The 25,571-nt window shown below is 37.7% G+C and overlaps 1 protein-coding gene and 1 pseudogene across 1 annotated transcript in view; one reads left to right on the top strand and one right to left on the bottom strand.

The window, feature by feature from the left end:
- Positions 1–25,571, top strand: part of KIF6 (kinesin family member 6) — a 372,644-nt gene that overhangs the window by 166,182 nt on the left and 180,891 nt on the right. The gene's annotated exons all lie outside the window — the stretch shown is intronic.
- Positions 21,308–24,250, bottom strand: LOC138395578 (transcription factor E2F4 pseudogene; annotated as a pseudogene).

Below are 25,571 nucleotides of genomic sequence, written 5' to 3'. Positions count from 1 at the left end.
GGAGAATTAGCAAAATTTACAGCTTTAAAACAGGTTGTCAGGAGGTGGAAAAATTGGGAAAGGAAGGATAAGAAGTGCTAAGTTTTTTCCATGAAGGAATATACACTGTACAGGTTGAAATCTGGGTCGTAAGAGGAAGGTTGAAACTGAAGATTTACATTTTGGAGTGACTGGTATTGAGTTAATATAACACTGAGGCCAGGACCAAGGATCAGCTTGGAAATTCTTTGACCTGATTTGAGGTAGGTAATAATCAGTATCCACAGGATCATATCTTCCTATATTCAGCTTACTGTAGGTGGATTGCCAACTGAATTTATCTTTTAACTTAGCCACATTACCCCATTCCCTCCCCTGATATCTTTTTATATATCATTAAATATTCCATTCATTGGATATTTTTAAGTGGGGGGAAAAGGAGCTCCTACCTAACAGCTGGCCTGAACTCACCATGCCCCAAAATGAACTCCTCTCCATCCTTCTCTGGACCTGGTCTCGGTCACTCTATCCCCTATCAGCCAGCGTCTCTCCAAGCCTTACAGCTGCCCAAGCCAGAAAATTAGAAGTCACTTGTGAGTCTGTCCTTTTTCTTATACCCCAAATCCAATCTGTGTGGGGCATTTCTTTTAACAAGTAATTCTGTATATAATTAAATAATTTAAAACTAAATATAGTTTAAAATCAAACACACAAAAAAAATTTTTTTTGAGACAGAGTCTCACTCTGTTGCCCAGGGCTAGGGTTCCCTGGCGTCATCCTTGCTCACAGCAACCTCGAACTCCTGGGCTCAAGTGATCCTTCTGCCTCAGCCTCCCGAGTAGCTGGGACTACAGGCATGCACCACAATGCCCGGCTAATTTTTTCTATGTATTTTTAGTTGTCTGCTTAATTTCTTTCTATTTTTTAGTAGAGACCAGGTCTCGCTCTTGCTCAGGCTGGTCTCGAACTCCTAACCTCGAGCGATCCTCCCGTCTCGGCCTCCCAGAGTGCTAGGATTACAGGCGTGAGCCACTGCGCCCAGCCCAAACACATAGTATTATAAAACTCACACAGAATTTGTTTCAAAAGAACATATTTGTACTAATAAAAGCTTCATTGATGTCCAAGCTTCTATTTAAATGCAAATAATTATACCTAAAGGAAGAGAATTAAATTCCCATTTTTCCATCAAATAAATCTCATTTTGAAATTAAAAATTGATATCTGTATTCATTCTTTTTAGTGGATAAATACTGATTGAGTACTGTCAGTACCGTGTGGGGCACTGTCTTAGGAGCGGGGGCTCAGCCACAGACCAAACAATCTCGCAGGAGGGCAGCTGTGGAGACAGGCGGACGAATAGACGTGCGTGCTGACGGTGCTGCCCTGCTGTGGCAGCCGGCCAGCGCCAGCTGAGGGGGCGAGGAGAGTCGTTTTGTGAAGGGCAGGGAACAGAGAGGAAAGACTTTATAGAGGAAGTGACATATAGAAAATCCATCAATGCTTTCATCCTTTTAAAGTTAGCATTTAAAGGTGACTTCAGGAGAAATCATTTCCACCATATTCAACTAGCAGTTCAAATTTTTTTATTGGCTAGTCTAATAAAAGTTTAATTGGATTCAGTTCCTCAGTGTTTGAACTGGATTAGAACCATAAAACAAATTTCAACTATAGCTATAATGGCTCTCTTGAACCTAAAATTTGATGTCTTGTTCCAAAAAGTATGGGACAGAATAATTAAAATCAAGGCCATCTCATATAATTTGAAATATACCATCACAATTACTATATGTCTTGTAATGTGACCCTCAGACTATTTGAGAAATGAAATGAAACAATAAATAAATAATTAAATAACCCACAATATTAGAATTAATATAGTCCTAGTAAGAATTCGATATCAAACCAGTCTTTTAGGGAGAGTCTCTTGGTCAGTACTTAATTCTAGATCAATAGTGCTTTATCCTTTTTATAGTCAGTTTATTGTCACTGGCCTCCGCAGTGGTTTTATATTAAAAACACATTTCAAAATCATGACTTATGCTGCACAGGTTCTATGATATGATAAGCTCTCCCGACTGTTCTCTGGAAGTATCTTCCACTGTGGAGGTAGAAAGAGTGGATTTCAGGAAACTGTGCACCTCAAGGATGAGAGATAGAGACAGAGCTTGGAGAGAGAGAGAGAAAGAGAGAGAGAGAGATGGCCAATCAAGCCCTGTAGGAGTCTGAACAATCTGTTGAAAATTGTTTGAAACATTACCAAACTCTGTTCCTACACAGACTGCTCCTTAGAAAATGAAAAATCTGGCCGGGCACAGTGGTTCACACCTATAATCCCAGAACTTTGAGAAGCCAAGGTGGGAGGATCACTTGAGGCCAGGAATTGGAGACCAGCCTGGGCAACATAGTGAGACCCCCATCTCTACAAAAATTTTTTTAAAAAATTAGCAGGCATGGTGGCACACACCTATAGTCCCAGCTGCTCCAGAGGCTGAGGCAGGAGGATCACTGGAGTCCAGGAATTCGAGGCTGTGGTGAACTGTGATCATGGCACTACACTCCAGCCTGGGCAATAGAGTGAGACCCTGTCTCTAAATAAAAAGGAAGGAAGAAAAGAAGGAAGGAATGAAGGAAGGAAAGCAGGAAGGATGGAAGGGAGGGAGGGAAAAATCTCAAGTAAGTTTGTGCCTAATTTCTTGTTATTATGGATAAAATTTTTCAAATGATACTGACCACACCTCACTCTCCAGAACCCCTCTTATGATCTGCAAACGCTCCAAATGGCCTGGCCCCTGACAACATCTAGGGCCTCATTCCCTCCCAGCTTCCCCTCCTTCACCCTGAATCTCCTCACCATTTCCCCCTGAAACACTCCTTCCTGACCTCCTTGCTCAGATACCTCATATCACCAAGACCTTCCCAAGCCACCTTGTCTAAAATACACCTTCCCTTGTCACTCTTTATCCTCTTTATGCTGAGCTATTTTTCTTCCAAACAGCAACATCCTGTTTAATGTTTCATTGTCCAGTGTCAATCTCCTCCTACTTTATGAGCGAGCTTCATGAGGACTGAGACTTTATCTGGTTTTTCACCATTGTGTCCCTGGGACCTGAAGCAGTACCTGGCATGTGGTAGGCCCTCGGTAAATTCATTTGTTGGATGAATTAGTGAAGGTTTCTTTCATGAATTATTTATTTCAAATCACTTGGACCTCTACTCAGAGCTGCCTTGGGGTGTTTGGTATGAACAGGGGTCCTCAGAACCAGTCTCTGTTGATAGAAAACACTGCCTGGCATTTAGATTCAGCGCACATTGATTTGATATCCACTGTGTGCTAGGCCTTGTGGATTTCATCTCAAGAGTGAATTATCTGAAATATCAGAATTTTGCCCACAACTGTTTTCTGAACTTTGTTTAAAGTCACTAAGATCAGGCAGAGAAAATTTATATGAATGGACTGAGAGTCAAGAGACTTGAAATTCTGATCTTGACTCTCCTAGTCTAAGGAGATTAACTATCTGAAGATGGTCGCTCCCTTTCTGTAGGCCTCAATCTTCTACTCATACACAGGCAAATTATATCATCTCTGTATATCTCAGGTACTCATCTGTTGTGTAAGAGTAATAAGGTGCCTACCTCGTAATGCTGTTAGGATTGATGAAGTAATTCATGTTATGCCCTGAACACAATGCATGGTCCACAGGCACTCCATCAGTGTTAGCTATTACATTTCCCTATGATTCCTTGATACAATTTTCATTGTTGCTGAAGGATCTACTTCATTTATAGATTTTTTTTCAAACTTCTCTACTGAAAACAAAGAAGCAAACCATGTTTTAATGTCTCTCTTTAGAACATATATATACTCATGCATACACACATAAAGAAAAAGTACCAGACGAAAAAACTACCAAAATGTTACTGGGAATAAAAGTGATTTTTTTTCAGTTCTTTTTACCTGGCTGTATTTCCTAAAATTTCCACAGAAAATTAAGGTTATCTTTGAAGAATTAACATAATTTGCTGATTTTATACCTCCAAGTGACAGAATAAAATTGTTTCATTTAATTAATGAACAGCAGAAAAAAATGCCCTTCTTTGTTAACTCTAGTTCTACTCTAAAATTCACAGCTGAATTAAAAACAAATGTTTTTTCTCGGTACATAGCAAATTATTGTACAATATACATAGTTGGTTCTGAGATCTAAATTGCATCTGCTTCTGGAATTTTAATTTTAAATTATTTTCATAGTTAATATTTATATTATTTTTGTGTATATGGGGTAGAATACTGTATATTGTTAATCAGTCATTTCAGAGTGGTGCTTTTCTTATACAGTTGATATAAGACTGTATATCTAAAAGGCTAAACAAAACAAAAAGTATAAATTGCCAGAAGGGAATGTTCATAAAATGCTTCCAAATTAGAATTGTTTGCTTTGTATCTTACTGTCCACTTCCTTAAGCATAACAGAGTTCCACATACTCCCCGAGTAAGAAACATTTGCTGAAACCTTTAACACATTTTGAATTTGGAAATTCAAAAATAAAGTAGCAGCCTGAATTATAAAGACAATTGATGTATAAACTTTATGTTTTATTTAAAATAAAATAATAAATTTTAAAAATCTTTGCAAATATGTATATGCATACATACACATATAGACACATATGTATATACATATGTAAGATGTAATATACATAAGTACGCAAGTAATATTTACTCATTGTAGAAATTCTAAAATATACAGATAGAAATAAAATAGAAAACATGTATATGCACATACTCATATCTGAGCATGTAAGAAACATGCCAGAAGTAAAAGAGAGGTACTTTGTGCTTGAATGATGTTGGTGAAGACTTTTTCCCTAGATAACTTTGCAAGGAACTTGTAAATGCTGTGTCCAACATCGAGATGTGGAATCCAAGCCCCTGTTCTCTCTTCCACCTTTTTCTTCAGGATCCTGCCAGTTGGAATTCTCTGCATCTCTATAAAAGTTCAGCATGAATACTTCAATACCTTAATGTTTCTTTCAGGTACTGCCCATTTGTTTTTATTTTGAACTCTCTGTTCTTTCTTTGAAACGTTGGCTATGTCGATAAAACCTTCTGTTTTCCGTTTTCTGAACTTAGCATTTCAACATCTGTATAATAGTTGTACTAAAGATGCTCAAACATATGATAAAATTGTTCATGAATATTGTAAAATCTTATAAATGGGCAAGACGAATTGAGATTTGTTGTTGCTGTTGTTACTGAGGAGGATTTTGTTTGTTCATTTGTCGTTTTTCAGAAGGGTGGTGCTAACTTTTTGTATGAGTTAGTAACCTAACCTTTGGGTGTATCTTCTAATTTATCTCATTTGCTTACAAATCTGTTAGCTAAAGAGAGTTCAGAGAGAACAGTTTGTCTTAGCTTACTTCCCTGAGGCTTGGGAAAGGAGATATTGAGATTTCTCCTTCTATTTGATTTCTTGGGCTTGCTGCTCCTGAAAACTTGAAATTCGTATCTATTCTGGGGTCTTAATTATCAGTCACTGAGTATTATTGAGCACCTCACAGCACTTTGCTAGAAGCCAGCAAAGAAGCAGAAGAAGCATAAAGACTCCCGCCGCTGCCATGGCATCTGCTTTTGGGGGAAAAAAAATTAAAGATTAAGATAAGTAAACGATCATGTACAAAATGGGTAACAGAGACCAGGCATGTCAAGAACATAATGAAAGAAAGAAAAATTAATTACCCAAATAACACTCTGTATAGATGAAGTTTTTTTTTTTTATTTCAAAGTATTACGGGGGTACAAATATTTTTGGTTACATGAGTCACTTTTATAAGGCTTGAGTCATGGTTATAAGTGTGCTTATCACCTCAATAGTGTTCATCGTCCCTGTTAGGTAGGTTTTTGCCCTTCCCCTCCTTTCCCCTCTCCGCTGCTTGATTTCCATTGAGTTTTACTTCCTTCTATGGATGTGTATGCTCATCGGTTAGTTCATTTAATAGTGAGTAAATATTATATTTGTTTTTCCATTCTTTAGCTACTTCACTTAGGATAATGGTCTTCAGTTCCATCCAAATTGTTGCAAAAGGCGTTAAGTCATCCTTATTCATGGCTGAGTGGTATTCCATGGTATACATATACCACATGTTATTAATCCATTCTTGAATTGATGGGTATTTGGGTTGATTTCACATCTTTGCAATTGTGATTGTGCTGCAATATTCGAGTGCAGGTGTCTTTTTGATAAAATGACTTCTTTTCCTCTTGGTAAATTACCTAGTAGTGGTATTGCTAGATCAAATATGGTAGGTCAACTTTTAGTTCTTTGAGGAATATCCATACTGTTTTCCATAGAGGTTTTATTAATTTGCAGTCCCACCAACACTGTATAAGCGTTCCTTTCTCTCTGCATCCATGCCAGCATCAATTGCTTTTGGACTTTTAATAAAAGCCATTCTGACTGGGGTAAGATGATATCTCATTGTGCTTTTGATTTGCATTTCCCTGACGATTAGTGACACTAAACATTTTTTCATATGTTTCTTCACCATTTGTCTATCTTCTTTTGAGAAGCTTCTGTTCATGTCTTTTGGGGTGGTTTGATTTTTCTTGCTGATTTGCTTGAATTATTTGTAGATTCTGCTTATTAGTCCTTTATTGGATGTATAGCTGCGAATATTTTCTCCCACTCTGTAGGTTGTCTACTTGCTCTGTTAATTATTTCCTTGGCTGTGAGGAAGCTTTTTAATTTAATCAATTCCCATTTATTTATTTTTATTGTTACTCTGATTGCTATTGGGGTCTTCTTCATAAATTCTTTGCCTAGGTTGTTATCTAGAAGAGTTTTTCCAACATTTTCTTCTAGGATTCTTATGGTTTTGTGCTTTACATTTAAGTCCTTTATCCATCTTGAATTAATTTTTGTAAGTGGGGAGAGATATGGATCCTGTTTCAGTATTCTACATGTAGCTATCCATTTTTTCCAGCACCATTAATTGAATAGGAGTTCTTTTCTCTGGTGTATACAGTTGGCTGTATGTGGATGGTTTTATATCTGGGTTTTCTGTTCTGTTCCATTGGTCTATGTCTCTATTTTTGTACCAATACCATGGTGTTTTTATTACCATAGCCTTGTAGTATAGTTTGACGTCTAATAATGTGATGCCTCCCAATTTGTTCCTCTTGCTTAAGATTGCTCTGGCTATTCTGGCTCTTTTCTGATTCCCCAAGAAGTGTAGAATTATTTTTTCTACATCTGTGAGATATGACGTTGGTATTTTGATGGGGATTAGAGTGAATCTGTAAACCACTTTGGGTAGTATGGACATTTTAACAATGTTGATTCTACTGATCCATGAGCATGTTTTGTTTTTTGCTTATTTATATCATCTGCAATTCCTTTCCTCAGTGTTTCATAGTTCTCTTTGTAGAGGTCTTTCACCTCCTTGGTTAAGTATATTCCTAGGTATTTTACTTTCTTTGTAGCAATTGTGAATGGTATTGAATCTTTGATTTGACTCTCAGCTTGACTGTTATTGGTATATAGGAATGCTACTGAGTTGTGTACATTGATTTTGTAACCTGAGATTTTATTGCATTTATTTATCAATTACAGGAGTCTCTTGGTGGATTCTTTGGGGTTTTCTAGGTATAAGATCACATTGTCTGCAAAAAGTGATAGTTTAACCTCCTCTTTCTTTAGATACGCTTATTTTCTTTCCCTTGCCTAATTGCTTTGGCTAGAACTTCCAGCACTATGTTGAATAGAAGTGATGACAGTGGGCATCCTTGTCTTGTTCCAATTCTTTGTGGGAATGCTTTCAACTTTTTCCCATTTAGTATGATGCTGACTGGGGGTTTGTCATATAAGGCTTTTATGTTTTTAAGATTTGTTCCTTCTCTGCCTAGTTTGTTGAGGGGTTTTTTTTTTATCATGAAAGGGTGCTGAATTTTGTTGAATGCTTTTTCTGCATCTATTGAGATGATCATATGATCTTTGTTTTTGCTTCTGTTTATGTAGTGAATCACATTTATTGATTTATGCATGTGAACCACCCTTGTATCCATGGGATGAAGCCCAATTGGTCATGGTGGATTGTTTTTTGATGTGCTGTAGAATTGGATTTGCTAGTATTTTATTGAAGAATTTTGCATCTATATTCATAAGGGATGTTAGTCTGTAGTTTTCTTTTTTGGTTGTGTTCTCTATTGCCTTTCAATGTTATGGAAATATTTCTGCAGAATGGGTACCAACTCTTCTTTATTGGTTTGGTGAAAATTCACCTGTGAATCCATCTGGTCTGGGGCTTTTTTTTTTTTTTTTTTTTTTTGTCAGAAGATTTTTTATTGCTGCTTTAATCTCGTTGCTCATTATTGATCTGTTCAGGAATTCTGTTTCCTCCTGATTGAGTCAAGGGAGGTTGTGTGTGTCCAGAAAATTTCTCCGTTTCCTGTACGTTTTTGCATTTATGTGCATAGAGATTTTCATAGTATTTACAGATGATATTTTGTATTTCTGTAGTATCAGTTGTACTATCTCCTATTTCATTTCTGATTGAGCTTATTTGAGTCCTTTCTCTTCTATTCCTGGTTAATCTAGCAAGAGATTAACAAAATCTATTAATTTTGTTTATCTTTTCAAAGAACCAACTTTTTTTCATATAGATCAAGCTTTTTTAATAAAATTAAAATAGGCCGGGCGCGGTGGCTCACGTCTGTAATCCTAGCACTCTGGGAGGCCGAGATGGGTGGATGGTTCGAGCTCAGGAGTTCGAGACCAGCCTGAGCAAGAGCCAGACCCCGTCTCTACTAAAAATAGAAAGAAATTATATAGACATCTAAAAATATATATAGAAAAATTAGCCGGGCATGGTGGTGCATGCCTGTAGTCCCAGCTACTCGGGAGGCTGAGGCAGGAGGATCGCTTGAGCCCAGGAGTTTGAGGTTGCTGTGAGCTAGGCTGATGCCACAGCACTCTAGCCTGGGCAACAGAGTAAGACTCTGTCTCAAAAAAAAAAAAATTAAAATAGTGACCTGCTTCAAGAATTGTTCATATGCAGTGTCAGAGCAAACCTATTCACTCTCCAAACTGCTATCAAATCCAGAATTAGACACTTTGCTTCTATTTTTTTTAACTGTTTTTATGTACAACATGGATACCCATCCCTCTGATACTCAGGTAAAGATCTGAGAACTTGTGAGAAAAACTCAAAGTTTTTCTTTTATTATTAAAGAACCCCAATGCAGGATATCCTAGTCTGATAAAGTTAACAATGCTTTAAAATGGAAAAAGGATAATTTGTGTTATTCATTGGGCTGTGAGATGGTATTATCTTTGTATTCAGCTGAGCATAGGAATAAATTCTACTTCTTTTTATTTTACATCTATTAAAAAATGGTAGTTTGGCAGACCTTTCTCATTAGGAACAATATCATGGAGAATTGTCTCCAAATAACGTGTGAGTCTGTGTTGACAGTGTACATTCAGTTTCAATAAAGGTACACCAAAATAAAACGTAAAATGCCTTGTGAAACTATCCCCAGTTTTCTCTCCAAGATAACTCTAGCCTGAGTATCCATAGCCCTTTTCATCTGGTGTTCTTGGGCTCTCTTGCAGAAACTCAGCTTTATTGCCTGCCTTCACATCCCTATAGGTGGAAGACAAACATTCCCCAAGACAGCCCAAGGGCTGGTTCTCAGCCTGCTCTGATTGGCCTAGCAAATAATGTGTCCTAGTTCTAGCAACCTAACTGTAAGGAGCTAAGCTCAGTGATAACTTCTGACTGGGTATTTTTCCACTCTGTTCCTCAAGGTAGTCCTCATTCTCCCTCTCATCCTTCCAGCCCAATTTTCCTAATGGTTCCCTCTGTGTTTATCATTAACTGAGCATACTTATGACTTTTGCCACATACTTAAAAATTTGTCCTCATTAATGTCAAGATAGCTACTTCCTGATGTATCGTTTCCACAGTTTACTGGAGAAATCGGATTTCCCCTTCTTTTTCTTGAGCCCACCTCCTACTACTAGTGTTTCTTAACTGCTTTTCTCATCAATGTGCTTTGTATATCAGCCAATTAGCATATGCTGGGCAGACTACAGGACTATATTCCTATTTTTATATTTAATCTGAAACTCCTAGTTGAAATTTGCAGACATGTATTTCATCTTTTTTCTGCAACTCACTTTTTCTTTTGTTCCCTATATAATACCCATAATTTTTCCTATTAATTTGGAGAAGAAAGCAACCATCAAGAAACAGAAAAGTTGTAAATTATCAAAGAAATGGAAATTAAAATAAGATGCAATTTTTTGCCAATCTTATTTGTAAAAATGAAAAAGATGATGATACCCTGTGTTTGTGAGAGTGTGGATGAGCTCAACATGACTGGTAGAATGTATGGGGCCAGTGAGGGGGTGGCAAACAGTGAAGTCTCTTCCTGAGACCTGGATAAAATCCTATGTAAAATTTTTGACCTGTTCCTCCTTGCTGGAAAGTCCTGAAAAGCATCTGTACAAATTCTTTTTAAGGGGTAGGTATTTAGGCTCAGCAATTTTGCTTCTAGAAATTTGTCCTCCAAAGACACATGTACAAAGATGTAAATCAAAGATATTTATCACAACACCATTTATAATAGGGAATTGAGTTATTGTACATTCATTTAATGTAATATAATGCAATAATTATCGATGTCAATGAAAATATATATATTGAAGAATATATATATTCTTCAATGAATAAATATTGACCTGGGAACATGTCCAAACTATTTTGTTACTTTTACAAAATGATATTGTAATATGATTTCACTTTTGTGTTGAAAAAATGCACATATATATGTATATGCTATATACATATGTATATGAGATAAATATGTGTGTGTATATGTGCTTACAAACAAGTCTAGAAGGATAGACACTAAAAATTCACAGTATGATCTCTAAATTCCAGGATGAAGTAATCTTTTGTCTTCTGTATTTTCTAAACTTTTTGCAGTGGACATGTATCACTTTATGATCAAACAGAATAAGCTATTTAAAAATATGTCAATTGACACCTTTGGCTAGACTAAAGAAAAGCAGAAAAGAAAAATCTCTAATAAGCCCCATCAAGGAAAAAAAGGAGAAAATACAACTTATGCCACGGAGATACAAGATATCATCTATGAATACTACAAAAACCTATATGTACACAAACTGGAAAATGTGGAGGAAATGGACAAATTTTTAGAAACACACAGCCTCCCTAGGCTCAACCAGGAAGAAATACAATTCCTGAACAGACGAATATCAGGTACTAAAATCGAAATAGCGATAAAAAACCTTCCTAAAAAGAAAAGTACTGGACCAGATGATTTCCCACCCAAATTTTACCACACCTAACAAAGAAGAACTGGTGCCTATCCTGCAGAAATTATTCCACTACATTGAGAAGGATGGAATCCTCCCCAACACATTTTATGAAGCCAACATAACCCTCATACCAAAATCAGGAAAGGACACAACAAAAAAAGAAAACTACAGACCAATATCCCTTATGAATATAGATGCAAAAATTCTCAATAAAATCCTAGCAAATCGAATCCAGGTGGTTATCAAGAAAATAATCCATCACAACCAAGTGGGCTTCATCCCAGAGAGGCAGGGATGGTTCAACATAAGCAAATCTATAAATGTAATTCACCACATAAATAGAAGCAAAAACAAAGACCATATGATCCTCTAAATAAATGCAGAAAAACCATTTGACAAAATTCAGCACCCTTTTATGATAAGAACGCTTAACAAAATAGGCATACATGGGGCCTACCTAAAAATGATACAAGCCATATATGACAAATCCACAGCCAACATCATACTAAATGGGGAAAAATTGAAAGCCTTCTCACTTAGAACTGGAACCTGACAAGGTTGCCCACTGTCTCCATTTCTATTCAACATAGTGCTGGAAGTCCTTGCTAGAGCAATTAGACATGAGAGAGGAATTAAGGGCATCCAAATGGGGGCAGAAGTGATCAAACTCTCACTCTTTGTTGATGATATGATATTATATCTAGAAAACCCCAAGGATTCAACCAAGGGACTCCTGGAATTGATAAATGAATTCAGTGAAGTCTCAGGATACAAAATCAATACACACAAATCAGAGGCATTCATATACGCCAATAACAGCCAAACTGAGAATCAAATCAAAGACTCAATACCCTTCACAATAGCAACAACAACAAAAAAATAATAAAGTACCTAGGAATATATTTAACTGAGGAGGTAAAAGACCTCTACAGGGAGAACTATGAAACACTGAGGAAGGAAATAGCAGAGCACATAAACAGGTGGAAAACCTATGCTCGTGGGTCAGCAGACTCAACATTGTTAAAATGTTTATACTACCCAAAGTGATCTACAGATTCAATGTAATCCCTATTAAAATACCAACATCATTTTTCACAGATATAGAAAAAATAATTTTACACTTCACATGGAACCAAAGAAGACCCAGTATAGCAAAAGCAATCCTAGCCAATAAAAATAAAATGGGAGGCATCAATTTACCAGACTTCAAACTATACTACAAGGCTATAGTAATTAAAACAGCTTTGTACTGGCACAAGAACAGGGACATCGACCAGTGGAACAGAACTGAGAACCCAGATATAAAACCATCCTCATATAGCCATCTAATCTTTGACAAAGCAGACAAAAACATACTCTGGAGAAAAGAATTTTTATTCAATAAATGGTGCTGGGAAAACTGGATAGCCACATGTAGAAGACTGAAACAGGATCCACACCTTTCACCTTTCACAAAAATCAACTCACGGTGGGTAACAGACTTAAACCTAAGGTGTGAAACTATTAGAATTCTAGAAGAAAATGTTGGAAAAACTCTTACAGACATTTGCCTAGGCAAAGAATTTGTGAAGAAGACCCCAAAGGCAATCACAGCAACAACAAAAATAAATAAATGGGACCTGATCAAATTAAAAAGCTTTTGCACAGCCAAAGAAACTATCACGAGAGCAAACAGACAACCTACAGAATGTGAGAAAATTTTTGCATGCTACACATCTGATAAATGGCTAATAACTACAATCTATTTAGAACTCAGGAAAATCTGCAAGAAAAAAATCAAACAACCCTATCAAAAAGTGGGCAAAGGACATCAAAGGATAATGAGATATCACTTATCTCCAGTGAGAATAGCCTTTATCAAAAAGTCCCAAAACAATAAATGTTGGTATGGATGCGGAGAAATAGGAACACTCATACACTGCTGGTGGGACTGCAAACTAGTACAACCTCTGTGGAAAGCAATATGGAGATACCTCGAAGAGCTACAAGTAGAACTACCATTTGATCCAGCAATCCCATTACTGGGCATCTACCCAAAAGAACAAAAGACATTCTATAAAAAAGACATCTGCACTTCAATGTTTATAGCAGCACAATTCACAATTGCAAAGATGTGGAAACAACCCAAGTGCCCATCAATACATGAGTAGATAAATAAAATGTAATATATGTATACCATGGAGTAGTATTCATCTATAAGAAACAATGGTGATATAGCACCTCTTGTATTTTCTTGGATAGAGCTGGAACCCATTCTACTAAGTGAAGTATTCCAAGAATGGAAAAATAAACACGTACTCACCATCAAATTGGTTTCACTGATCAACACCAAAGTGCACATATAGGAATAACATTTATCGGGCGTCGGGCAGATGGGAGGGGGGAGGAGGGGATGGGTATATACATACATAATGAATGTGATGTATACCATCTAGGAGATGGACACGCTTGAAGCTCTGACTGGGGGGGAGAGGGGGGACAAGGGCAATATACGTAACCTAAATATTTGTACCCCCATAATATGCAGAAATAAAAAATGTATGTTAATTATATGAATGTGAAATAATCTCTACCTCATGACATTTTTCATGTTCTAATCAAATTATTCAAGAAACAGGTAGTAATTATTATAATATTAATAAATGCCATTTATTGAGCTTTTGCCAACAGACATTGAATTAGAGGTTTTATTTACATAGTCTAATAAAATTTTCACAATAACTTCACATGAGGCAAATAGCATTCAACTAACAACATGCTTAGTCAGAATTTGAATCCTGCTTTATCTGTCACCAAAGCTGCTCTTTTGTGGCTGTTGAGCCATAAAAGTGTGAGGTTTACAATGATGACTTAAACCTGAATCCTGCTTCTAAGGAGTTTAAATGGCAAAATACAAGCAGTATTCTAGAATTGGCATGATTTTTTCTGTGTTGTTCAATATCAGCAATTAAGGCCTATCTGGAATTCTGGATTTTCTTCACTATTATTTCCTCACTCTGGCTATGTCATATAGAAATGATCTTTTCTGGGATGTCTGATAGGAGACAAGAAAAGGACTGGTATGTTTGCCCTGGTGAGGAAATGTATACCCCTTTTCATTCTAAGGGATTAGCTTCTGAACTAAAACAGAGAACAGGGCCATAAAGTAAATATCCACCCACTGCCTTTGGCTCATTTTTGGTGTGTTGGAAGTATATTAACCAGTGCTTGTTTTAATATCAGACAGTTTATGTAGAAGTAACCACAGCTGATAAAATTCAGGAGTTCCTGCCAACAATGAAATTCCTCACAGTTCAAGTAATCATGGGGCCACTAACCTATAAGGTAGTTACTAAGAAACACAGGGACAGATCTTAATTTTTCTTGTTAGCCACCCTTTGGGTCAAATGACTGACTTTCCCAAAGTTCATTCCTTCATTCTTTATTGTCATCAGCCAAAGAGGAATAGAAGAAATGTACGGACTTGTTTTTTGTTTCAGTCAGTAACATTTGTTTCACCAAAACATGTTCTCACGTGACTTTCGTTGAACATGTCACACAACTAGAAACTCAGATGGCTGGTGAGGAAATTCTGGAATCACCTTATGTTGAATCTGATAAACACAGGACATAAGTTATTCTTTGGGGACGCCCTGAATAAACCTGTCCTGCCCGTAGTTCCCCTGGGCACCACTCCAGGTGCTGAGCAGAGCTTTCTTCCTTGGCTGGGCTGGGCTTTGAACCTGCAAAGAATCATATCTCCTTACTGAGTTAGGAAAGCAAAGGTTGCACAATATTTGTATCTAAAAGGTTTGAGTTTGATATTCATATTTTAGCATTCTTGGTATTTTCTTGAGAAACACTTTATGACTTAAACTCACTTTCATAAATACTCATTGCAAATAATGTATAGGTTTGTAATAACATAGCGTGTAGGACTAGTTTTAGCTGTCAGTCATCTACTAGGGTTGTAGATTCTGGACTACCAGAGTAGTCTGAGCCTGGCTTAGGTACATTTTCTTTCATAGTCTGGTTCTGTTTTGTCTTCTGACTCAGGTGGACCCTGTGCACCCACACTGGCCATGCTTTTTGGTTTGAGTGCTGAGCCTTGCTTTTATTGTAAAGGCACATTATCTGCTTAGTCCATAAGTATCCCTTCTACGTCAGCCTTATACAATGCAGAGGCTTCCTACTGCAGTCACACACCCTTGGGAGTGTATGCAATAGTATTTTCATTGCTTTAGCTACTTCTGTTCCTGTATGCTACTGTTCAGATCCGTGCAAAGTCATATGGAATGCACAGATCTGTGAATGGAAATTTTAGAGAGTCTGACTTGAATCAGAAAATGTTCAGCCAATGCCTTCGGCAAAATGCCCCTAAAAAGGCTGTTTTCTACAGAGGTACACAGAAAAGGTCCTTTGTCAGCCCACAACATGGGCAGTAAACAAAATAAGCTGGGATGGTAGGGTGGGGATTACAAAGATGAATTAGTGACAGATTCTGGCTTCAGAGAGCTTTGGTCTTATAAGCAAGACATGTATGCGAATATCTATAAGGTCAAAATTATACCTGTCACAGGAGAAGTACTGGGGTAATTGGAGAGAGCAGAAATTACTTTTGACTGAGAAGAACAGGGATGACTTTTAGCAGACCCATGAATCAAAACAAGATTCAGAGAATCTAAGTTGCACAGGGAGAACATTTCAGATAGAGGGATCAATACAAACAAAGCCGTAGTCTGGTTTCCTTGTTCTAAAGATGCATAAACAGATCCAGAGAAGTGATGTGACTTACAGAGATTTCTATCAAGTTGTATTCTTGCCTGAGAAAATCAGTCTTCACAAATTCTAGCCCCCTAAGGGCTCTAAACAGTTTTATAGCTCTCTGAATTATTAGCTTTAAAATCAATTGAAAATGTAATATATTATTAGTGGGGAAACATTTAGGTGCTGTGGGCAATGCTTGCAGTACTTTTTATTCTTTCAGGAAAGAACAGTAGCATTGAGATTAGCTTCAATTTATGGCTAGTGAATGAGTTATTAAGCAATAGCAGTTGTTGAGGCCTTCCTGTGTGCTTGGCTCCAGCAGTGAGCATCGCTGCTCAGCTCAAAGCTGGATGCCTCAGGCTTTCTAGCTTTCAGCTTAGGGGGGTCAGATTTAGCAAATGAAAATGCAGGATACCCAGTTAAATTTGAATTTCATGTAAACAACAAATAATTTTTTAGTTTAAGTATGTCTGATGCAATATTTGCAACCCTATTTGAGCTTTGTTTTATGTGATCAGATTTTTTATTTTTATTTGCATAATTCTCGTGAATAGTTTTGCCTTAAAAACAATTAGTTGATATTTGTAGTTATGCATTTTATTTTAAAAAAGAAAAGTACCAGTGAACACCACCTCAAAGATTTTAAAAGAATAAAATCCAGAGGAAGTTAAGGTGAATAGACTTTAGTGTGTTTTATTTATCTTTGTTTATATACCCAACACTTGGTTCATGATAGGCCATCAATAAATGCTCTCTGGATGAATGGAAAGATGAATGAGGTAGCACATTCTTGATTTTTATTCCATCTCTTGTTAGAATCTCCCTTTATGCAATGGCAAATATAAGCCCCGAATGTAGCTTTTTCCTAAAATGTCTGAGTGGTAGAGAATTGAGAAAAATCTTCACCATGATCAGTATTTACCAAGCAGTTAATTCATACCACCTGAAGAGGAGAGGCCCAAGTAATCAAGCAATCTTAAAAAAAATGACAGATTATCTGCTAACATGATCCTGAATTCATGTCTCTCAGCTCCTAGGCATCCTTCTTCCCAGTTTCTAATAATGTCTGACTATAAAGCAATAATCTAAACTTTGTGTATTAAATATCTCAAAGGTCATTAATGGCTAATGCGCCTCTCTCTCTCTTCTTATAAGAAAGCAGTTCTCTGAAATCATTCATGAGATATAATTCACTACAGATGAAGTTTCTCCACTTCGGTACAAAGTGTTTTTGGTCCTGACACTACATTTTGAAGATATTAAAACCAAAACTAAAAGCTACAGCTTGTATTAATTATCCTTGGGTAGTTTATGGAGGCATTTGAATTCTTAAAAGATATCTAATATGATTAAAAAGGCCTGTCTCCCTCTCAGAGCTGTTTCTGTGCTTTAATGATTATTTTATTCTCCTAAGGTTTAAGTGCTTTGGGTTTTAATAGGCCAAATGAATTAATATTGAAAGCAAATTTTAAAAAGTACAAGGCATAAATGGCAGTTCCATTTATTTGACATTTATTGACACATTGGATTCTTTTGGCCTAGATAGCTCTTCCATCAGAAGTCCAATTACATGCTTCTAAATTAGAAAGTCTTGAGTGTGAAAACATGAACATACTGTTTCATTCTTCCAGTTATTTAATGCTTTCTCAGTGTTAATATTCTTTGCTCATTGGGGTTTGTGAGCTGCAGGAAATTCTTTAAAAGAAGGAATGAGACCCATCATCACAACCAAGAATATTTGTATTTCTCTCTTGCTTTCTCCGGTAACCTTTCACAGGAAAAGTTTGCATATACTTAGAGCTGGATATTTTTAAGACTTTCTGAAACAAGTGTTTATTCTAATTACAGTTTTATATGTGTTATGCCACTTAAGGAAAACCCACAGTGTGAAAATGTGCACTTATGGAAATAATAAATTACATCAATGCCTAACACCTGGTTCCTGATAGCCTGCATAAAGGATGGATAAACAAATGCAGGAACCGCTGTAGCAGGACCATAAAATAAGTAATTAGATCATAATCAACAAATCAAACTGTCTGGAAGCAACAGAAGGAACAGCTTTAGGTTTTCACTGTGGAGTTCATTTCAAGAACCTAACAGCAAGTAAGGTGTATCTCTCTCCCATAGCACTGGTCTAAAGGAAAGTAACTTGAATAGTTATAAATTACATTTTAGAATTTTGTCTTTGGGGTTTTTAAAATTTTGCTTTGAGAATTATAAGGGTTTCATAATTTTTTATTTTATAAACAATTCATGTTTATTGTACAAAAGTGATAATGGACAAAGAAAAACAAAAAAGACACTCAAAGATAACAACTATTATTATCTGGTTGTAATCTTTCAGAATTTTTAATAAATACATATAGTATGTATTTTAATTAAAAAATGGACTCATACTTTGTTTGCTGTTTTTTAACCTGTGTTTTTCATTTGATCGTGACGTCTTTCTGTATCAACATGTATGTACATCTCCAATAGGGGTTCTGTAGGGTTCACACATAGACTTTTGAGGATTTGTGGACCCCTCCACACAAAAAATGCATACGAAATTTTGTGGGTTGAGTGTGTATATGTATTTATTTTTTCTGGAAAAAAAATTGCATTGGGGATTTTATTAGGTTTACTTTAAATTTTATTGATACATTTAGGGGGATATTGCAGTCCTGCATCTTTCCCAAGCATAGTAAGACTCCCAGTGTGTTCTTGGCCTCTTTGTCCTTTCTCTAAATTTGTACATTTCTTTATATAGGTCCTGTATCATTGTTTTAACAATTTAATGATCATTTTCTTTTAAACATTCAATTTAAGTTTTCAATATTCTTTATTGCTATTTCATTGCATCTTAGGATCTATCTTTACCTTGTAAACCTGTCTTCAATTTAATATAGAACTCAATGGTAATGTATGAGTCAATTTACACAAACTTGCTTTAGATTCATTATTACATGAACACGTTTCCAAACAGCTATATACTGTTGTCCATATGACAGAATAAAATAAATTATTCATTGTCAAATGGAAATATACCTACAAAAATTTACTATGCATTTTTACATAAGAAAATCTTTTTATCTGTCTTTTAAAACTTTTAGAAGTTTTCTGTCTAATTAAATATATATATATATATGTGTGTGTGTGTGTGTGTGTGTTCTGCATTTTTGTACGTAAACCAAAGACATTATTTAAAATTTTTGTTAAAGGAACCAACTGAGAAATGTCTATTTCTAAATGTCAGTGTTTTCCACAATTTCACATAAGACAGAACTATAGAAAAAAAAAAGAGTTTGGAAATTTGGAGCAAAGAGTAGGTATATCTTCCACTACTCCTTCAAATTAATGGAAGTCTATAGTTTGTATAGTTTGGAAACTTTAACCATGGAGATATATAGCTTTGGTAGAGCCAGCCTACTTCCAGCTGGCCCTTATTTTTCTAAATTTCTCACTATACTTCTTTCCCATAGGAGGGCTCTGGTTTGATCCACCAAGGCCTCCTTTCTCTCCACCCCCTGCGCTCCCTTCTGCACCTTGCTGTTCTTGTTCTCCTGCCTGACCTTTCTTTGCTCCCTCACCTCTCATCCCAGGCTCCCCAGACTGGTCTCTGCACTGCCCTAGTGTCGTGGTCAGAGGCCTCTCTCCACGGCTTCCTCACAGTCTCAGATTTGCCTCTTTCCCCAGTCCTTTCCCTAGGTATCCCTCGCTCCTCCACTCTTTTCTCAGCTCTTAGCCCAGTTTCACGTCTCTTTCACAGCTCTTTTAGCCTCTGCCATGATGACGGCAAGCCTTTCATACCTTATTTCTGCTGACTCTCATTGCTGCCTTCCTGAATGTGACTTATCTTTTACATTTTCGTGTCACCAGCTCCCCTGCTCACTAACTAGCTTCTCTGCCCCTACTCACCACACCGCCATTCTCTTTCCTGTAAGTCAATTCCTTATTTATTTTAGATTTATGTAAATATGTGTATTCACATTTACATTAAACACAAATAATGTAGTGTTTGCCTACAGCATGCAAAAGTTTCAAAAGATACATGTAGAATTTAAAGAGGGAATTGTTAATATCTATAGATTGATAAATTTATATTATTTTCATCTCTCTTTTTTAGCCTTAGTCATTATCTTTATTCATTTGGACACTGTACAAATATTGCAATTTCCTTTTGCTGCAAAAAGTATAAAAATAATCTTTATATAGGAATCCATTCATTACAGCAAATCTTTCTAAATCTCTACAAATGGCTCTAAATTAGGGTAAATGAATAAATGGAAATGAAGGGGAGGCTATGAGCCAGTGGGAGGTTGGCCTAATCAGAGACTGATACACCCAGATTCCTACTGTTCCTTTCTGTTAGCACCCTGCCACCACGACCACCTACAGGTACACAGGGCTAAGGGCCCAGTAGAGGGATACACACGAGAGGTCCAGGAGGAGCTGTAGGGTCAGGGGTGGAGAGCAGCAGAGGAGGCTGGAGGTGGTACTGGCCAACATCCAGGTCCCCCCATCCTCCCCTTCTGGTGGGCTGGAGGGAGGGCTGTCAGGAGCAGGACAGTGGGATGGACAAGCTTCCCTAGGGGGTAATGGTGGGTCCTAGGTTCTGTGCTACTGGGTGGTAGCCAAGCCTGGGCTCAAGGAAGGCTTGGGGAGGACACAAGTTGGATAAAGCCCCAGAAAAGGAGAGGCAAACACTTTGGCTCCATGGTGCAGGGGCCTGCTGAACTGTGCATTGAGGGAAGGCTGAGGAAGCCAAGAGTCTGTGGCTCTCAAAGCTGTATAGAAGTGGGGTGGGGGGAGGTCCCCAAGCGGTCCCCAGTTCGAACAGTCTGTGTCCCAGCCACACAGGGCATGTCCCTGTCAGTCAGATGTTGAGAACAGGCAATCTAAGAAGTAACAGACTCCATCACTCTCATCCAGGTTGTAGACATAACTGTTGTCTCCCGGGGAGTGGAGAAAGACAGAGGAGGAGGGCAAACACATCTGAGGATGTCAACTCCTCCAGCAGCTCTGAGCTCATGCATTCTCGTATGGAATCCAAGAAGGATGGCGCTTTGGGGAGTTCCAGAATGCCTGTGGGATCTGCCTTGATGGGCTCAAAGGAGATAAAAGAGTTGGGTCCCAATCAATTGCCATTACTGCTCCTGCCACTATGGCTGCTGCTGCCGCTATCCAGCAGGGCAAAGACTACAGTGGCTGGCAGGCCCGGTAGGAGTGATCTGAGCTTTGGCATTGTAGGGTCAGAAGGGCGATTGGGGACTGCTTGGGTCTGAGGCTTCCTGGGGCTGGACTAGAGCAGGCCTGGGCAAAGGCAGAGGGGCAGAGGCAACGGGTGGTCTTTGGAGGATAGCAGAATAGGCACAGCCACAGGCAGTGAGCTCCATGCCTCCTTGTTCACTAACAGTACCTTGATGAGGTTGCTTACACTCTTCAGGTAAATATGGTACTTCTTCTGCCCACAGAGGTCCCCTGGGATGGGCACCTGCAGGCTGGTACCCGACAGGGTCTGGATAGCCAGGAGGGTGTCTGTCCTCATGACATAGCCCAAGCAGCTGTTCTGCACATTTCCTGTGATGCTCTTGCTCTGCTGCATCCACACCTTGTGCTGGTCCAATTTTGCTCTGGCTGCTGCAATTCCTCAACCTCTGCCTTGAGCTCAATCAGCTTGTCTGAATCTCCCAGGCATTGCAGCCAGGCCTCATGCCCTTTCACTGGATCCATTCTTGGATTTTTTTTTTCTCCATCAGCTGATGGAGCTGATGGACCAATGCAGCACATTGGTCATGTCATAAACCCACTGTTTTCTGGTGCATAGCTAGGGTGTCAGGCTGCCAGCCTGAGGTCAAGCATGCCTTCCTTGGCCTCCTGAAGAAGTGACAGGAGCTTGGTGGTAAGAAGTCCTAGGCTCATCTCATGCCCAGCTTGGAGTTCCCAGAGACAGTGGTACCTCTGGCCTGGCCTCTGCTTCCTGTCAGCCAGGCCAGCTACTTTCATCTCTTATTCACATTTGTTCTAAACGATTAAGCCTTTCTGTGCCTGCTGAAGTTAAAATGTTTGATCATAAAATATATATGCCTTTAAGTAAATTGGTTATATGAAAATCTAGATTGACAAAAACAAAATTAATTTTTATAACTTTTCAAAACCGTTCATCACTGCATTTTAGGGGAGCTTGTAAAATATGTCTTTAGTGTCCTTAAATAGTCTTAGTTTACTTAAAAATTAAGTCAAAATAGTTTTTAAAATTCCATAAATGGATATACATAGCCATGAATGCATATTTCTATGCAGAGGCCATATCTTCACCACTAAAGAGGAAAATCAGTCTGGATTTTAATTTTGATGTTTTCCATTTACTATTTCAAATAACTGAAAGTATCAAGAAGTTGTGCGTCTCTTTAGTAATCATATAACTGTGCTTTTGTGGGAGGTAAAGGAAACTCACATTACTAAGATAAATCTTGAAGGAAAACTGCGTAGGAATTTCCTCTGCATCACCAAAACCATGAACTTTCCGGTCCCCTGCTGTTATTTAAAAAAGTTCATTCCAACAGAGCAGATGCCATTGAAAACAGCTCCTTGCACGAGGGTCCATGTCTTTCACTTACTGGTTAGGGTGAGGAGAGTCTATAATATATAATACTTGTCATAGACTAGGGAACTCTTAAAGTAACTACATTTAACCCAATTGGGAATGGTCCTTTCAGCAGAATCTAACAAAAAACAAACATGAAACTAATGACCCCGAAAATATTTGTATAGTTTTTTTTGGTCATAGTCCTGTTGGCACAATCCCAGCCAACTGTCTCGGGACAGTTTTTCATGTCCTGTGGATTATAGTTAATCATAATTGTGAATTTATTGTTCTTATCTGAACTTTGTGAGTTACATGCTATCTCAACACTGTATGTTTTAAAGGGTCACATCCCGTAGAATGAGCCCATCATGTTTGCAAAGTCAAAATAAGGTCTTCCTTCTCCCCTCACCACTTGTTTGCAAAGCACCCACTGCTGCAGCCTGTTAAAACTCTTTTCTTTGAGACAGCAGACACAAAGTTTATTTGATGATCTCATTAACCATGTTGTTTGCATCTCTGCTGTTTGCTTGTTAAAAGAGAAGTCCACAGGAAAGTTCTGAACTGAAAATACAAATATAGTATGCCATGGATTATGACAAGTGGAAAACACTTTTCTGAATTGAGAGTCTATGGAAAGAGTGGGGATTCCTGATTCAAAAGACTTGTTTTCAAATCTCAGCATTTCAGTTTCCTACCTTCATGACAATATGAAAGCTATTTAACTTCTCTGAGCTTTCCTGTCCTCATCTATGAAAGAAGGATAATAATTTATAGGCTGTGGTACAGATGAATAACAAAATACATGTGAAAGTGCCTGACTTTTTTGAATGGACGTTCAATGAAAGTAATAAAATAATTAGGAGAAGGCAGGAATAAAGAAAACTGACCATGAGAGTCCCTATAGTTCTTTTCCCACTTTAATGAGAAAATATGTGCAAAGTCACTAGCTCAGTGCCCAGGACATAGTTGACCATCAAGGGATGTTAGTTCCTCTTTCATTTAACATTTCAAATTACTTATTTGTTTGGTTTTTAGAGCTGACAAGATGTCTGTGTCTTCTTATGTCAACACTGAATAGCTAGTTGCCTTGTTACAATGCTCTTCCTTGGTAGTGTGCATACAGATCACCTGGGGGTATTGTTAAATGCACACGCTGCTTCAGTAGATCTGGGATGGAGCCTGAGATTCTACATTTCCAAAAGGCTCCTGGGTGATGCCTATGAGGTGGGCCCAGTGTTGACATTTTGAATAGCAAGGCATTCATAGGCCAGGCAATATCCTCTCTTTGTTTCTTGCATTATCTTATTTCATAGAGCTTACAGTTTAGAGGTGGTATTATTTTACACATTTTACAGATGAAAAAGTTGTGACCCACAGAGATTGGTGAATTAGTTAAGATCATTCCACCCAATCGTTCAGCCACACTTCTTATCCCACCACGATCAACTTTTTTAAATTGTGTAACTATTCTCTCATTCTTCCTATTATCATATTCCTTGAAGATAATTGTTGCCAAGTTTCCTTTTATATCTTTATCACTTTTTTCCAGTTCTTTTACAGATCTTTGCTTGCGTACAATGTAATTATAGTTTGTGAGCATCCTCATGCCTAACCCTGTCGGCGGCAACCCATGCATAATGGAGCCATCTTTATTGGCAAAACGATTGGTAGTGGTCAGGCAGATTTTGAGACATTTTGGTGTAATTAATACCACTTAGGCTCGTAAATCAGAACTCCTTCCTAGCTCTTTGGAATGACCTGTCTACTCCTCTTTGAAAACCAGTGAAGAGGCAGATGAGCTAAGAATCGTCAGCTCCGGAATACCAGGCACTTCCTTGGTTCCACTGCAGAGCAGCCCTGACCCACCAGCTGAGGTATTTTTTATCCAGCTCACTCTTTCCAGATATCAGGGGATGAGGTCCCATTGCCTTGTACCTCCCTAAGCTTGCTTTTAGTAAATTCTCCGGAATAACACTGGCCACCCCATACTTCTATTGTCTTTGCTCCAATTACAGAGCCAGACCCCCTCCCACTCCTGGGGTCAAACCTCCTATTTTGTCCCAATTGTTTGGAACAGGCCAGGGTTTCTACACCCCAGGTTAGGTTTGATTTTCTTACTAATGCCCAATTCTCCCTTTCTCCCAACTTTCCCACAACTAATACCATAGAGATATGGTTTCTAGCTCACTTCTAGAAGCTGATGCTGACAAGAGCATGTTCATAAAATTGTTTTAAAAGATTATCTGAGAATACTGAGAATATCTCAATGTATAAATGAACTTATTTTAATAAACAGTTAAAGGTAACATAATCATAAAAATATTACAGAACAGTAAGTTTAACTTGGATTACTAGTATCTCTTTCTACAGGGAGATGATAAAAGTTCTTGAGTCTTTAGGCAATTGCTGTTCAAAAGTTCTAGGATTGCTGATCTGCTCCCCTTCCCCACTTCCTTCCTTCTTTTCTTTCTTTATTGTCTCTTATTTTCTGTCTTTTTATGTGTGTTGCAGAGTACTTGCAAAATTCCTGCAAACGGGATCTTTGTTAACCTATCCGTATGTATCATGAGTATTTTTAATGTCAATAAGTATACCACTTCACCATCATTTTAAATGGCTACTTAATTGTATATGTACCTATGTCCATGTTTTATTTAACTAATCTCCTAATATGGACTGTTCTGATTCTTTTCCAACTTTTTTCGTGTTACAAGTCATGATGGTCGATGACCTACCTTGCTAAGAGCTAAGCAACTGCTACTTGGTTATTTCCTGCTTGTTCATCCACATATTTGCCTCCTCAGAGAATTCTTGTAACTGTGGGTTTTTCCTTTTAGAAGTACATTGCCCAGCACAATATTCAAATAAATTTAGTAATTTTGCTATCGTTAGGTAAGCATAGTGCTTCAAAACTTGGATTGTAAAAT

This window comes from Eulemur rufifrons, chromosome 15 (genome assembly GCF_041146395.1).
Source record: "Eulemur rufifrons isolate Redbay chromosome 15, OSU_ERuf_1, whole genome shotgun sequence".
Lineage (NCBI taxonomy): Eukaryota > Metazoa > Chordata > Mammalia > Primates > Lemuridae > Eulemur > Eulemur rufifrons.
The sequence above is the reverse complement of the archived record's forward strand: the minus strand, read 5'-3'. Positions and strand labels throughout refer to the sequence as shown.